Genomic DNA, 11,355 nt, shown 5'->3' with positions numbered 1-11,355 from the left:
CACAGTGATGTGCTGGAATCAGCCTTCAGTCTCTGCAGGTTTTCATTTCTGGCCTAGAGTTGAGAGTGCACTGGGGAAAGAAGGTATTTAATTCAAGTTGAATGATTTACAAAGAGACGGAATACATACTAAGCATGTTTGTTTCCTTTCTATTTATGAAGAAAGATCATCAGGGACATACAAACCAACAAATTTAACTGCTGAAGGTAAATGGATATATTTCTGATATAATTTCCCCATAGGGTCTATACCATGAAAAATTTTGTCTGCCAAAGCAAACATACAAAAAAATAATTTTGAAATGTCTTACCAATCAAAGAAGACAAAACAGCTGTGGCAGCCAAAGTAAAGACAATGGTGTTTAATACTCATCCAGGACTCCCAGGGCCTATTCCTGCCTGAGATCTATCCAGGCCTGTCCCTTGAATACAACAGGAGCCTCTCCTGGTTGCCACGTGTGTATAGATGGGGCACTGTGTCTTAATCCTCATTTTCGCATATTGTTTAAATTCAGTTGTGGTGGTTAAATCCCAACAGGGATAATATGACATCACTGACAAATGACACACATATATGCCCCTTTAACTATGGTGCTGGAGAGGACTCTTGAGAGTCCCTTGGACTGCAAGGAGATCAAACCAGTCCATCCTATAAAAAATCAGTCCTCAATATTTACTGGAAGTACTAATGCTGAAGTTGAAGCTCCAATTATTTGCCCACCTGATTGGAAGAACAGACTCATTGGAAAAGACCCTGATGTTAGGAAAGATTGAAGGCAGGAGGAGAAGGGGAAGACAGAGGATGAGATGCTTGGATGGCATCACCAACTTGATGGACATGAGCTTGAGCAAGATCTGGGAGTTGGTGATAGATAGGGAAGCCTGGCATGCTGCAGTCCATGGGGCTGCAAAGAGTCAGACAGGACTGAGTGACTGAACTGAACAAATAGAGAAGAAAGACTAACAAGTCTAATTGTATCAAGTTGGTGACTAGTTGCATGTAACAACACATTAATTAAGTGGCTTTGAAGATCAGATTATGACTCTACATTCAGAATGGAACATCTTTTAAGGACACAAAAAGTACTGCCCATCCAAAACAAAACCAAGGAAAATGAAAAGAAACAAAGAAAATAAATCTGAAACTATGTTCAACAACCTGTTATTCCTGATTTTGTTTCTGTTATTGTGACAGAATCATATGTCTCTTAAGAGGTAAAAGCAAGTCAATAATTAAAACTAATGTTGCTCTGAAGTATGACTTTTGGTGGTTAGAAAAGAGGTTCACACATAACATAAAGAAGTTTAATTAAAACCCTGCTGTCTTAAATCTTGAACTGAAAGCATAAGTTTGTACCAACTAATTATATTCCTTTTTATTTTATTTTTTAGGGAAAATGTTTACTTCTTACTCTGACCACTGCAAACCTTAGAAGCAATGACAACTTGATAACGGTGACTATTCTGAAGTCTAAACTGTAGCTTCTAAATGCATTTCCCACCAGACAATCCATGGATTCTTAAAGAGATGGCTGATTTCAGGACTGGGTCAAGAAATGCACAAAATAATCTTGGGAATCTCGAAGGACCAGAAACCTGAGGGACTTCAAAGACCAGTGGGGACTGGACAGAAAGTTTAGGAATCCAAATGAGAAGGCCAAACATCTACCAGTTTGTTGGGCAGAATGATGTTTCTGCTTCTCAACACACTGTTTATGTTTGTCATAGCTTTCCTGCCAAGAAGCAAACTTCTGATTTCATGGCTGCAGTCACCATCCACAGTGGTTTTAGAGGCTAAGATGAAGAAATCTGTCACTGCTTTCACCTTTTCTCCTTCTATTTTCCATGAAGATGGGGCTGGATCCCATGATCTTAGATTTTTAATATTTAATTTTAAGCTGGCCAAATGTGTTCAAATGTTAATAGGCAACATCTAATTTGTCACTGTGATAGACTGCTAAGGCACGAACTTACCATTCTGAGCACTGAGAAAGGAAATAATCATCAATATTTATGCTATTTTTGTTTCTATTAAGTATATGTTATATAACTACAAACAGTTCCAGGAAAACAAGCTAGACTGTCCCTTCTGGGGGTGATGAGAGAGTGATGGGGAGCAGCTATAATACAGATGAAGCCTCACTGGCCTGCAGCTCACCTCCTGCTGTGGAGGTCTGGTTCCTAGTAGACCAAGGACTGGTACTGGTCCTGGCCCACTGTGCTGGTATTGTGGACTCCTGCTCTAAACCCAAAAGTGGGACATTCCATAAAACAAACCACCCTGCTTCCTCCCAGTTTCTGAACATATAAGTGGCATTAAAATTGGGAGAGAAACAGTTATTTACTCTTAAGGAGAACAACCAAGTGCAACATATGATTACATTCTTTCAATAAACTGTGAAAAGACATCTGCCTTTTGAGAATCAGGGAAATTTGCACATGGACTGGATATTAGATGCTAATTTGATGGGGAACAGAAGAGCATTTTTTTTCATATCCTATCAGTTTACCCCAAATACTCATTATGTAAAATACTCATTTGTAAAATGTTCATCTCGTCCCTAAAATACTTCAGGAAAAATTAATAGAGTAAAAAATATATTAAATGAAGATTTGTCTTGATTTAAAAACAAATCTGCATAGCTGCTATGGATTGAAAGGTGTCCACCCTTGACTCCCAATGTGATGGTAGTAGGAAGTAGGGCCTTTGGGAGGTACGCAATTTGACATGGGGTTTTGATGGTGGTCCGTCATGATGGGATTAGCCTCTCCCTCTTTCTCTTTCTTATTCTCCCTCTTCTTCCATAGCTTCCCCACCACATGTGAGAACATAACAAGAAGAGAAAGACCTGATGCAAGTCAAGAATGTCTTCCCCGGGAACTCAATTGTCCACCACCTTGATGTTGCATAGTCTCCGGTCTATGACAACCTGTGGGACTAAGAGATTAGTTATGTAGCTATTGATGCCAAATGATGAAATATCGGGTTCATGACACTCTTCTTTCTTATATTTGTTATGTTTGAAATCGTTTTGTAGTAAGAAGTTTCTGTCTTAGTGATACCCCAAGGGGCCCAAGATAGCAGATTCAGGCAGGTCCCCGATGAGTGAGTGCTCGGAGGACCACATGCTCCTTACTCCAACTCTTCTCTTGTCATCTGAAAACCATCCCCCCACACCTGACAGCCTTACCACCACCCCCATCTGCAGCTCCACTCCTCCGCTAAGCTACTGAGTCATCTAGTTGGCGATCTTGATGATTTAGGACAGGGTCTGGAAGCAGACGGAATGCAGACATTTTTAGAAAGAATGAACTGGGCAGACCCCACCTTGGTTTTCCCTTCTTTAGTGCCATCTGCAGGTGAGGGATTGGGCCTGGGTAGAGAGGAAGCCACAAGTGGGACTGCATGGATATTTGCAAGAGAAGGGAGGAGGAATTCACAACCCAGTAACCAGGAGATGAGCATTTTACTCAGGACCCAGGAGGGAAGGAAGAAACACTGAGAAAAGAAGAGTGCCTACCTGAGGGCCAGACCTACCTGAGTCTTCCAGTTAAACTTTGAGGTCACGTCCTTCCTGCTGGAATTCCTGCTCCAGATGTAGAGAGGAGAGAGCTGTACTCACTCTTAATGAGTCACAGGGGGAGGGACAGCCTCCTCCAGGGGCCCTTTGATTCCACTCTATCTATAGGCATCATCCCAAGCTACAGAGCAAATGGCAGGTCATCCAAAAGATGACCTACTTGAAATAGTATTTAAAATACTACAAAATTTGTCTAAGAGTCCTGGCATATCTTGTTCCCAGAGTTTTTTAGGAAAGATGATTCATCAGGCTAATTTGGGTTTCTGCTGAGGAATCTACAACCTTCCCCATTGGTAACTTCTGACTTATAACTACCTGATCTCATCCCACAGAACCCAATTGATGGAAAGTTCCAGTGGGCAAGGGCTCTAAGGTCCTCGGTGTCACAGCAGCTGTGTGCCAAGTGGTCTACCACTCCCGGTACTGAGCCCAGGATCCATGGACATCACCAGGCAGTTATGGCCCCCTGCCACCAGACGTAGCCTCAGCAACCTGAGCAACATCAGCAACATGCACCTCTGAGACACTTGTCCTCTGATTGGCACTGAGCTTCAGTCTGGAACAAATCCAGTCTCCCTCATCCAAGAGATGCCAAACTGAACCCTCGAGTGTGTGACTCACCTTAAGGCTACAAGTTAATGAAGTTAACGAAGACTTAGGACCCAGGAACTTTGATTTTCAGGCTAGGAGACTTCCAGGAAGGGAAAGATGAGAGAAAGCTCAATTGCATCCACTGCTGGGCAACTTCTTAGATGTCTGCAGGCAGCAGAGTGGAAGTTCTTTTCCTGTTGCCCCTCAAGTCTGGCTCCAATTTTATCAGCATACCTGCTTTCTTGTAGCAGCAGGAAAGCAATATTGAGGGCAGTTTCTTCTGGGTTCCAGGCTCAGTGGGGGAGCCTCAGCCGTAGTGACCCCAGGAGGCAGTTGGGCGGGTGGTGACTGACTCACTCCCAACTCAACATCCCCAAAGCTCCCGCTCCTCATTCACACAACTCAGACCCTTGGGTGACTGGATAATGTGGACCTGCGTTCACGGCAAGACACATTCTCTTCTCAGCCTTCTGGAAACTTAGATACAGTGTCTTGCTGTTTCCTTAGGGAACCCCTGGCTGAGTGAGGCTTGGGTCTGAGATTAGCCTGGATGCAGGGGATGTGTTCCCTCTTTGATGCTCAAAATAGGCCTTGGAGTTTCAAAGGCATTGAGAGGGTTAGAATCACACTTATGTTTTTTAGGGACTTTGCTTTACAAATCTGGTTGGAGAAATAGGACAGAAACACAGGACAAGGCTGGACATCTCTGGGTCCCAGCTGACTGTGAGTTGAGTTCCAGCCACCAGGCTTCAGAGTCACGAGCTGGTGTTATTCACAAGCCATCATTGAAGAAGGAATAGAGGAAAGAGATTTTGAGCAGAGAGCAGTGTGGTCTGAGGGCCATGGGAGTCACACAGGGCAAGATGAAACAAGAGTAATTACTTGTTTCTTTGCTCTATCAGTTCCTTGGAGTTTCTACCCTTGAGGACAAACATACAGAGATAGTCAGAGGCATTGGTTGTGCCCCTGGCATCTGATGCTCCTGGTGATAACCAGTTTGTGCACATGTCCCTGAGTCCAGAGCCAATTCAGCCTTGTGATAGCCCCAGGTTATTCCTTCTTGGGAAGGTTGATATGGCTCATTGCTGCTAACTCACAACTGAAGTATGGGATGAGGTCATGGTGGTTGACCTGTAGACCAAGTTCCAAGCATGGAAGGAAGGTTGGCAGTGGAAGGGTAGCCATTTGTTAAGTTTGGTTACCTTGGTCCTTAGCAGTGGCTACTTCCCACATCTAGAATGTTTTTCTCCCAGCTTTTTGCATGGCCGGGTCCTTCTCAACATTTAGCATCATCTCAAATGAATCTCTCTCAGGCTTGCTTTCCCTGGCCACTGCACTCTCACAAGCACAGACCCTCATCCAAAAAGTACCAAGACACTTCCCTCTGTCAAAACAATAATTATAGTTACCAAAGTGGAAAGGTGGGAGAGGGATACATTGAGAGTTTGAGATTAATATATGTATACTACTGTATTTAATAGATAATCAACAAAGACCTACTGTACAGCACAGGAATTCTGCTCAGTAGTCTGTAATAACCTGTATGGGAAAAGAATCTGAGAAAGAATGGATACATGTGTATGTATAAGGGAATTAATTTCCCATACAACTAATATTCATACAATACTTTAAATAAACTGTGCTCCTATAGAAATTAAAAGCTAAATTTAGGGGAGTGGTCCTAAGATGGGGGAGGAATAGGATGGTGAGACCACTTTCTCTCCCACAAATTTATCAAAAGAACAATTGAAGGCTGAGCAAATTCCACAAAACAACTTCTGAACGATGCCAGAGGACAGCAGACACCCAGAAAGGCAGTCCATTGTCTTCCAAAGGAGGTAGGGGAAAATATAAAAGATCAAAAGTGAGGCAAAAGTGTTAGCGATGGAGACCCGTCCCAAAGAGGGGATGGGAGTCGTAAAAGAGGAGCGGTTTCCAAACACCAAGAAACCCTCTCACCGGCGGGTCTGTGGGGAGTTTTGGAATCTCAGAGGGCATCATAAATGGGAGGATAAATAAATAAACCCCACAGATTATGTGCCTAACGGCAACTCCCTGCAGCGAAGTAGTCCAGACAGTCACATCAACCACCAGCCAGCAGGGGCTAAAGAGGGAGGCTCGGGCTGCATTGTTTATGGTCAGGACTGGGCCTGGATGCCCTGAGGGCAATCTGAGGGAGCTAATGTGAGATAGCAACCCAAACTGTGGGATAGCCAGAGAGAGAGAGAGAGAGAGAGAGAGAGAGAGAGAGAGAGAGAGAACTTTCCTGTGAAAAGCTCTAGCCTAAGGCACTGCTAGGCCCACTCACAAAACAAAGGAATGAATGAATACCAGAGGAGAGCTAGCTGGCTGCAGAACAGCCCATCCCCTGTCGGAGGCAGGAGGCAGGTGGGTGACAGCCAGAGCTGGAAAGGGGCAATCTTGGCCCCAGAGATGGCATCCTCTACCAAACTGCAAGCAAGCTCCCAGTTGATAACCAAGTCTTCCTGGGATCCTGGACGGTTGACATCTGCCTGGAGGGTCGTAGCCAGAGATCAGCTCCCCAGAAGAGACACACAACACACCTGAGACAGCGATCCCACTGTGCACCCAGGAAACCGAGCAGCTGGGATGGGGGAGGCGATAAGATGCACCACACCTGTAGAGTGTGCACACGCAAAGCACCTGGTCACCTGAGCTGCTTGGACCTGGGACGGGCACAAAAACCAGACCCAACCAAGTCTGTACCTTTGTGGAGTACCCGAGAACATGAACCTGAGTGGCTTAGACCTGGGAAATGCATACAACCCAGGGCCCACTTTAGACAGTTCCCCTGCACAGCAACCTGGAGCCTGAACAGTGTAGACTGGGAAAGCATACGTACCATGAGTGCGGGCAAACTCAATGTGCCAAGACACTGTGAGCACTCACCACACACGCCAGTGATATTTGTTTGCAGTCTTCCTTCATCCCCACAGCATGACTGAATAAGTGAGCCTAAATAAGTGCCACCTTCGCCCCCTTGTGTCAGGCTGGAAATTAGACACTGAAGAGACCAGCAAACAGAAGAAGCCAAAATAAACGGAGGGAACCGCTTTGGAAGTGACAGGTGCAACAGATTAAAACCCTGTAGTTAGCACCAACTACATTGGAAGGGGCCTATAGATCTTGAGAAGTATAGGTGGAACAAGGAACTATGTGAAATTGAACTGACCCCACATTGCCCACAACAGCTCCAGAAAAATACCTAGATATATTTTTACTACTATCATTTTAAATTTTTTTCTTAATTTTTTTAGGTCCTCTTTTACTCCTTTAATTTTCATTTTTATAACCTACTATTACCTTGCAAAAAAGACCCTATTTTTAAAGGAAACTTCATATATGTTCTTTATAATTTTTGTGATTTTGTTTCCTTTTTTTTTTTTTTTAATATTGTATTTTTGAGAGTCTAACCTCTACTCTAGATTTTTTTTTCTTTTTTTTATTATTATTATTATTTTTTTTTTTGGTCATACATTGATATGAATCAGCCATAGATTTACACGTATTCCCCATCCTGATCCCCCTTCCCACCTCCCTCTCCACCCGATTCCTCTGGGTCTTCCCAGTGTACCAGGTCCGAGCACTTGTCTCATGCATCCCACCTGGGCTGGTGATCTGTTTCACCATAGATAGTATACATGCTGTTCTTTTGAAATATCCCACCCTCACATTCTCCCACAGAGTTCAAAAGTCTGTTCTGTATTTCTGTGCCTCTTTTTCTGTTTTGCATATAGGGTTATTGTTACCATCTTTCTAAATTCCATATATATGTGTTAGTATGCTGTAATGTTCTTTATCTTTCTGGCTTACTTCACTCTGTATAAGGGGCTCCAGTTTCATCCATCTCATTAGGACTGGTTCAAATGAATTCTTTTTAACTGCTGGGTAATATTCCATGGTGTATATGTACCACAGCTTCCTTATCCATTCATCTGCTGATGGGCATCTAGGTTGCTTCCATGTCCTGGCTATTATAAACAGTGCTGCGATGAACATTGGGGTACAGGTGTCTCTTTCAGATCTGGTTTCCTCAGTGTGTATGCCCAGAAGTGGGATTGCTGGGTCATATGGCAGTTCTATTTCCAGTTTTTTAAGAAATCTCCACACTGTTTTCCATAGCGGCTGTACTAGTTTGCATTCCCACCAACAGTGTAAGAGGGTTCCCTTTTCTCCACACCCTCTCCAGCATTTATTGCTTGTAGACTTTTGGATAGCACCCGTCCTGACTGGCATGTAATGGTACCTCATTGTGGTTTTGATTTGCATTTCTCTAATAATGAGTGATGTTGAGAATCTTTTCATGTGTTTGTTAGCCATCTGTATGTCTTCTTTGGAGAAATGTCTGTTTAGTTCTTTGGCCCATTTTTTGATTGGGTCTTTTATTTTTCTGGAATTGAGCTGCAGGAGTTGCTTGTATATTTTTGAGATTAATCCTTTGTCTGTTTCTTCATTTGCTATTATTTTCTCCCAATCTGAGGGCTGTCTTTTCACCTTACTTATAGTTTCCTTTGTAGTGCAAAAGCTTTTAAGTTTCATTAGGTCCCATTTGTTTATTTTTGCTCTTAATTCCAATATTCTGGGAGGTGGGTCATAGAGGATCTTGCTGTGATTTATGTCGGAGAGTGTTTTGCCTATGTTCTCCTCTAGGAGTTTTATAGTTTCTGGTCTTACATTTAGATCTTTAATCCATTTTGAGTTTATTTTTGTGTATGGTGTTAGAAAGTGTTCTAGTTTCATTCTTTTACAAGTGGTTGACCAGTTTTCCCAGCACCACTTGTTAAAGAGGTTGTCTTTTTTCCATTGTATATCTTTGCCTCCTTTGTCAAAGATAAGGTGTCCATAGGTTCGTGGATTTATCTCTGGGCTTTCTATTCTGTTCCATTGATCTATATTTCTGTCTTTGTGCCAGTACTGTACTGTCTTGATGACTGTGGCTTTGTAGTAGAGTCTGAAGTCAGGCAGGTTGATTCCTCCAGTTCCATTCTTCTTTCTCAAGATTACTTTGGCTATTCGAGGTTTTTTGTATTTCCATACAAATTGTGAAATTATTTGTTCTAGTTCTGTGAAAAATACCGTTGGTAACTTGATAGGGATTGCATTGAATCTATAGATTGCTTTGGGTAGAATAGCCATTTTGACAATATTGATTCTTCCAATCCATGAACACGGTATGTTTCTCCATCTGTTTGTGTCCTCTTTGATTTCTTTCATCAGTGTTTTATAGTTTTCTATGTATAGGTCTTTTGTTTCTTTAGGTAGATATACTCCTAAGTATTTTATTCTTTTTGTTGCAATGGTGAATGGTATTGTTTCTTTAATTTCTCTTTCTGTTTTTTCATTGTTAGTATATAGGAATGCAAGGAATTTCTGTGTGTTAATTTTATATCCTGCAACTTTACTATATTCATTGATTAGCTCTATTAATTTTCTGGTAGAGTCTTTAGGGTTTTCTACATAGAGGATCATGTCATCTGCAAACAGTGAGAGTTTCACTTCTTCTTTTCCAATGTGGATTCCTTTTACTTCTTTTTCTGCTCTGATTGCTGTGGCCAGAACTTCCAACACTATGTTGAATAGTAGTGGTGAGAGTGGGCACCCTTGTCTTGTTCCTGATTTCAGGGGAAATACTTTCAATTTTTCACCATTGAGGGTGATGCTTGCTGTGGGTTTGTCATATATAGCTTTTATTATGTTGAGGTATGTTCCTTCTATTCCTGCTTTTTGGAGAGTTTTAATCATAAATGAGTGTTGAATTTTGTCAAAGGCTTTCTCTGCATCTATTGAGAGAATCATATGGTTTTTATCTTTCAATTTGTTAATGTGGTGTATTACATTGATTGATTTGCGGATATTAAAGAATCCTTGCATTCCTTGGATAAAGCCCACTTGGTCATGGTGTATGATTTTTTTAATATGTTGTTGGATTCTGTTTGCTAGAATTTTGTTAAGGATTTTTGCATCTATGTTCATCAGTGATATTGGCCTGTAGTTTTCTTTTTTTGTGACATCTTTGTCTGGTTTTGGAATTAGGGTGATGTTGGCCTCATAGAATGAGTTTGGAAGCTTACCTTCCTCTGCAATTTTCTGGAAGAGTTTGAGTAAGATAGGTGTTAGCTCTTCTCTAAATTTTTGGTAGAATTCAGCTGTGAAGCCGTCTGGTCCTGGGCTTTTGTTTGCTGGAAGATTTTTGATTACAGTTTTGATTTCCTTGCTTGTGATGGGTCTGTTAAGATCTTCTATTTCTTCCTGGTTCAGTTTTGGAAAGTTATACTTTTCTAAGAATTTGTCCATTTCATCCAAGTTGTCCATTTTATTGGCATAGAGCTGCTGGTAGTAGTCTCTTATGATCCTTTGTATTTCAGTGTTGTCTGTTGTGATCTCTCCATTTTCATTTCTAATTTTGTTAATTTTGTTCTTCTCTCTTTGTTTCTTAATGAGTCTTGCTAATGGCTTGTCAATTTTGTTTATTTTTTCAAAAAACCAGCTTTTAGCTTTGTTGATTTTTGCTATGGTCTCTTTAGTTTCTTTTGCATTTATTTCTGCCCTGATTTTTAAGATTTCTTTCCTTCTGCTAACCCTGGGGTTCTTCATTTCTTCCTTCTCTAATTGCTTTAGGTGTAGAGTTAGGTTGTTTATTTGGTTTTTTTCTTGTTTCTTGATGTAAGCCTGTAATGCTATGAACCTTCCCCTTAGCACTGCCTTTACAGTGTCCCATAGGTTTTGGGTTGTTGTGTTTTCATTTTCATTCATTTCTATACATATTTTGATTTCTTTTTTGATTTCTTCTATGATTTGTTGGTTATTCAGAAGCGTGTTATTTAGCCTCCATATGTTTGAATTTTTAACAATTTTTTTTTCCTGTAATTGAGATCTAATCTTACTGCACTGTGGTCAGAAAAGATGACTGGAATGATTTCAAATTTTTGAATTTTCCAAGACCAGATTTACGGCCCAGGATGTGATCTATTCTGGAGAAGGTTCCGTGTGCACTTGAGAAAAAGGTGAAGTTGATTGTTTTGGGGTGAAATGTCCTATAGATATCAATTAGGTCTAGCTGGTCCATTGTGTCATTTAAGGTTTGTGTTTCCTTGTTAATTTTCTGTTTAGTTGATCTATCCATAGTTGTGAGTGGGGTATTAAAGTCTCCCACTATTATTGTG

This window comes from Dama dama, chromosome 2 (assembly GCF_033118175.1).
Source record: "Dama dama isolate Ldn47 chromosome 2, ASM3311817v1, whole genome shotgun sequence".
NCBI classification, from domain to species: Eukaryota; Metazoa; Chordata; class Mammalia; order Artiodactyla; family Cervidae; genus Dama; species Dama dama.
The sequence above is the reverse complement of the archived record's forward strand: the minus strand, read 5'-3'. Positions refer to the sequence as shown.